This window comes from Chinchilla lanigera, unplaced genomic scaffold, assembly GCF_000276665.1.
Source record: "Chinchilla lanigera isolate Chin_1 unplaced genomic scaffold, ChiLan1.0 scaffold00007, whole genome shotgun sequence".
Taxonomy (NCBI): Eukaryota; Metazoa; Chordata; class Mammalia; order Rodentia; family Chinchillidae; genus Chinchilla; species Chinchilla lanigera.
Window position 1 is genome coordinate 4,360,301 of NW_004955408.1, and position 5,706 is coordinate 4,366,006.

Genomic DNA, 5,706 nt, shown 5'->3' on the forward strand with positions numbered 1-5,706 from the left:
AAAAAAAAAAAAGAAAAGAAAGAAGGGCCTTGGCACACCCTAACGTGCAAGCGTTGTTATGTATTTTATGTATTTCAGAGGAATGTTTATGTGGTTGTTTTGTTTTTCGAGACAGGGAGTCACTATGTAGTTTAGGCTGGCCTCCAATTCATGGCAGTCCTCCTGCCTCAGCCCCCCCAGTGCTGGAATTAAAGGCGTGTGTCACCATGCCTGGTTCAGGACTGTTTTAAAGGCCAAATGAGACGACATAAGGGTAAATGTTTTGTCAAGTGGGAAAGGATTTCACAAATATATTTAGCACGGAGATATTTTCCTCTTTTTTTATTTTTAATTTTTTTTTTTTTTGGTACCAGGAATTGATTTGGGCGGGGGATGGGGGGTAGGGGGTTTGTTTTTGTCTTTCTGAGACAAGGCCTTGCTGTGCATTTCAGGTTGGCCTTGAGTTTGCTTTGTAGCCCAGGCTGGTCTCGAACTTGCCACAATTCACCTGCCTCAGCCTCTCGAGTGCTGGGATTACAGCCGTGTGCCATCAGCCGGAATTGAACTCAGGGTCTTGGGGCTTGCCAGGGAGGCGCTGTGCCATTGAGCTACATCCCTAGCTGCAGATAGGTTCTTAGATCCACATTCTCTGAAATATATATATACGGGCTGGGCATGACAGTGTACATCTGTGTTCCTAGCACTCTGGGAGGCTGAGGCAGGAGAATCTCTTAAGTGCATTGTGAAGGCCCTGGGTTTACTCTCAAGTTTCTGGGCCCCTTGTTTATATTTTTTCAATTAATTATCCAAAACTATTTTAGCACTTTTAGGAACTAGGAATAGAGATTGAACAAATGAAATCCTTGTACACATGAAACTTTCTGCAGACAATACACAGTAAGGGCTGCTGTGGTTTGAATGTCCTCCACAGAATGCGTGTGTGGGAGACTTCATTGGCAAAGGCCTATGTCAGGGGCGTTTGGAGATATCTTGTGGGTGACTGGACCATGGGGACTTGGCCATCATGAATAGACCCATTCATAAATCAATGGGTTTTCAGTGGAGTTGACTTTGTTTTTTGTTTTCAAACAGGTTCTCACTGTTTGAAAACAGGCTGGCCTCAAATTCACAGCGATCCTCCTGCCTCAGCCTCCTGCATGCTGGGATTACAGGTGTGCACCACCTCACCCAGCAACATAAGTACTCTAGAGAAAAATAGTTGAAGCTGGAGATTGAGGCAGGAGAATGCAAGTTCGAAGCCAGCCTTGCATATAACATCACTTTGTCTGAAGAAGGGAGGGATTATTCACACTACAGGGGGAGGTGATTAGTTTGGGAAGTCGGAGAAGGTGATAATGTTACCTTTGAGTACATCTTGTTCTTTATTTTATTTTATCTTCTGGCTATACAGTTCAGGCTGGCCTTGAGCTCATTTTGTAGCCCAGGCTGGTTTGGAATTTGCAATGATCCTCCTGCCTCAGGCTCCCAAGTGCTGGGATTATAGGTGTGTGCCACCATACCCAGCTCTTCTATTTTTATTTTTGGTACTGGGAATCAAACGCACAACCTCACACTTGCCAGGCAAGCACTGTGCCACTGAGATATATCCCCAGTCCACATCTTGTTCTTTAAATCTTACTCAAATGTGGGTACAGTGGGGCTTGCGAATAATCCCAGAACTCTGGGAGGTTGCAGCAGGAGGCCAACGAGTTCCAGCCCAGCCTGAGCAGTTTAGCAGTTTAGCGAGAGAGACCCTGTCTGAAAATAAAAAGTAACAATGGGTTGGGGATATAGCTCAGCTGCACGGCACCTGCCTGGCAAGTATAAGGTCATGAGTTCAATTTCCAGTACCAAAAGTAAATAAATAGGGCCAGGGATATAGCTCAGTGGCACAAGCACCTGCCTGGCACCTGAGTTCCATTCCTGGTACCTAAATAAATAAATAAATATAACAAAAAGCCAGGTATCTAACTCAGTGTGAAGCTCCTAGTTTCAAATCCTAGTACCATAACAGATAAAGACAATCATAGTGCTATGATCACAGGTGTGCACCACCACACCCAGCCAGTACTGGCTATTAAACCCAGGACCTTGAACATTCTAGGCAAGCACTCTACCATCACACTACATCCCCAGACCTTTTTATTTTTATTTTGAGACAGGGTTTCAGTAGTTGATTCAGTCTCACCTTGAAGTTGTGATCCTCCTGCCTCAGCCTCCCCAGGAGCTAAGACTGTAGGCTCATGCCACCATGCCTGCTTCTCTATTTTTATGGTGAGGTTGATAAACTTCTGTGCTGTAAATTCAAATGTGTCATCTGTAAGTCAGGTGTATAGTGACTGTTTTATTTCAGCTCATGTGAAATCCCACATAATGTTCAATTTCTTCCAGACTCATCCCTGTTCACTGAATTTCCTTGGCTGCTGCTCTCCCTGACTGTACCCTGGGACTACGGTGGCTTCATTCCAGTGGGAGCTTGTTTGGCAGTCTGTTCTTTAACACTGTGGTCCCCGGGGCCGGGCGTGGGGCGCACACCTGTGAGGGGAGCCCAGTGGCAGCGGAGTTAAGTCAGATTCATGTGAACTGAAGGTCATCCCAGGTACGTGCGAGTCCTTGGGAGACTGGCCACCCTCTCCAGGACAGAGAGGGAGACAAGGATGAGAACCGCACGCACAGAGCTTGCACAGAGCTTGGTCCCAGTTCCAACCAGACCTGGGGTGCTGACCTGTGTGAAAGACGTGCATACCTTTCCGCATCCGCTACCCTTGTTGCGTATGATACATAAACATTAGTTAGAAAGAGAAAAAGGAAGAAAGAAAGAAAAAGAAAGAAAGAAAGAAAGAAAGAAAGAAAGAAAGAAAGAAAGAAAGAAAGAAAGAAAGAGAGAGAGAGAAAGAAAGAAAGAAAGAAAGAGAAAGGACAAGTCTCTTTTGGGAGATTTTGAAGACTCGATTGTGCAGTGAGGCATGTTGGCCCAGCAGGAGCCTGACCGGCTGCTGCCCTTCGGTCTCCCCAGCTGTGTGTGGGCGTTGCCATGCTTCCTGTCTGGTGGTTTATTTTCTATTCTAGTATGTCTTATATTGATTACTGTCCTTTTCTACTGTTTGCTATATGCTCTTTGGTTGTGTTAAACTTTGTATTTCAAATTACTCAATGACCACTGGGCATGGTGGCTCACGCCTGTAATCCCAGCACTCGGGAGGCTGAGGCAGGAGGATCGTTGTGAGTTCGAGGCCAGCCTGGGCTACAAAGTGAGCTCAAGGCCAGCCTGCACTGCATAGTGAGACCCTGTCTCAAAAAGACAAAAAAAAAAAAAAAAAAAGCAGAGAGCACCAGTGAGGCAGCCAAGCAGTATACGGAGGAGAATGATGAGGTCAAGAAGGGAGCTGCTGGGCACTTAGGCAAGCTGGAGACTGGGGACGCTGCAGCACAGGTGGAGGAAGACAACAGAAGCCTAAAGCCGATGTGAAGAAGCTGAAGGACGAGCTGGCCATCTCCAAGCAAAGCTTGAGAAAGCTGAGAACCAGGCGCTGGCCGTGCGGAAGCAGCCCCAGGGCCTCGCCAAGGAGTACGACTAGAGGAGCCTGCCAGGCTGCAGGCCGCAGCGAGAAGGAGGAGCGACGCTGCCACCTCCCCTGCCTGTGGCCGGCCTGCCCCCGCCTGCCCCTGCTGCTCCCAGGAGCCCAGCTTCTCTCTCTGTCCCTGTCCCACTCCTCTCCACAGCTTCTAGCAGTCACCTCGGTCCCCTCCACACTCACAGTCCGCCGGCACGCCCCCGGGGACCGATTGTCACTCACTCACTTGCCTGCCGGGCTGCGGGCTGCTTGCCCTCCAGGGAGTGTGGCAGGGCTTGGCCCTGGCCCCTGAGTTCTGCCTGAGCTCCCTGTGGCAGGCCGGCTGGTTTCTCCTGCAGGCAATAAAAGTTGTTGCAACGTGAAAAAACAAAAACAGTGGCCCCAAACCTTGTTGGCATTGGGCACCAGATTTATGGAAGATGATTTTCCCACGGGTGTGTGGTTTCGGGGTGATTTGAGCACATTCTATTGCTGGGATGTAGCTCAGTGGTAGGGTGTTCGCCTCAGGTGCGTAAGGCGCTGGATTTCATCCCCCTGTACTACAGTAAAAAGAAAAAATTTTATTTTTGGTGGATATAAAAAATATAGAAAAAGAATTTATTTAGTTATATGTCTTCTGACATATATGGGCTAAAGGTTCATAAAACAGTAATATCTATGAATCTTAAAGCTTAAAAAATAAAGCAAGAGTCAGGCATGTTTGCCTTCAGGAGGCTGAGGCAGGAGGATTGCTGCAAGTTCAAGGCCAGGTGTGCTACACAGTGAGTTCAAGGCCAGCCTGAACTGCATGGTAAGGCACTGTCTCAAAAAAATAAAACAAATCATTAAATACATAAATAGCAAGTCATACACTATAGCATTAAATGTTCTTTTAATGACAAAACAGTTTTTAAAAGCTTTAATTTTTTTCCAGCTTACTAATACTGTTAATCAAAAAAACCCCAAGGTCTTCAGTTCAAAATACTCTCATTTTTCTTTATGTTCCTAGTTGGAAAAATATACCTAGATTCATAATTGTGGTTTGTAAAATAAAAGGAAAGAGCAATTATACCACCTTTTATAAATCAGAATGGGCGCAGACCCTCTCCCAGAGGAAGCGACTACGGCTGGTAAGCCACCTTTCAGGAAGAACGAGGTCCTGGATGCTTAGGCTCGGGACGGGCTCCTGCGCTGTCAGCAGAGTCTTTCCTTTCACTTGCTACCAGCAGACCTGTTCTCTTACAATCATAGCCTCCCCGTTCGTCACTCAAACAGGAAATATTTACTCAGTATTTATATAGTTCAGGGGGACAAACAGTTCAGGTAACCATTTATGAGACAAAGAGTAGGGATTTGGAAAGTTTGTGCCTGGTGTGTGTGTACACCTGTGTGTGTGTGTGTACACCTGTGTGTGTGCGCGCACATGCGTGCAAGCACTGAAGATTGAATCTAGGGCCTTTGCACTGAGTTAGTGCAATACTTTTTTTTTTTTTGGAAACAGGGTCTCGCTATGGAGTTCAGGCTGGCCTTGAGCTCACTTTGTAGCCCAGGCTGGTCTCGAACTTGCAACGATCCTCCTGCCTCAGCCTCCCAAGTGCTGGGATTACAGGTGTGTGCCACCTCGCCTGACTCCTCATTGGCTGTTGGGAAGGGCCTGCCAACCCACTCGGGTTCAACTGCCGGAAACATTCTCTCTCTACCGCATCCCTTTCCTCCCTGGCCCCGCCTTGTGGCCAGCTCCCTCCAGCCCTCTTCTCCCGTTTCCGCAGGAGCCTGCCTTCTCAGTGCCTCCCCGGCAGACAGCGATTCGCATTGCTCTCTTCTTCCTCGGAGGGAAGACGACTGACTGGCGTAATCCTGCATTCTCCACGGGCACTGGAGGAGGCAGGTGGTCCAAGAAGGCTGGGAAAGTCAGCTAGTTCTGCCTGTGTGTGGACTCTGTAACACAGAGGGTTACTCCACTTAGTGGCAATTTTCTTTCTGCCTTTGTCTTCTGTATTTGAGAGTTGATTGGTTGTGTTGAGGATCAGTATAGACATTTCACGTTGTACACAGTTCTTAACACACGTACCAAAAATCTAAAAAGCCAGGTGTGGGGCTGAGGATTTAACTCAATGGCACAGCGCCTGCCTGGCAAACGCGGGGTCGTGAGTTCTATTCCCGGTACCGGAAA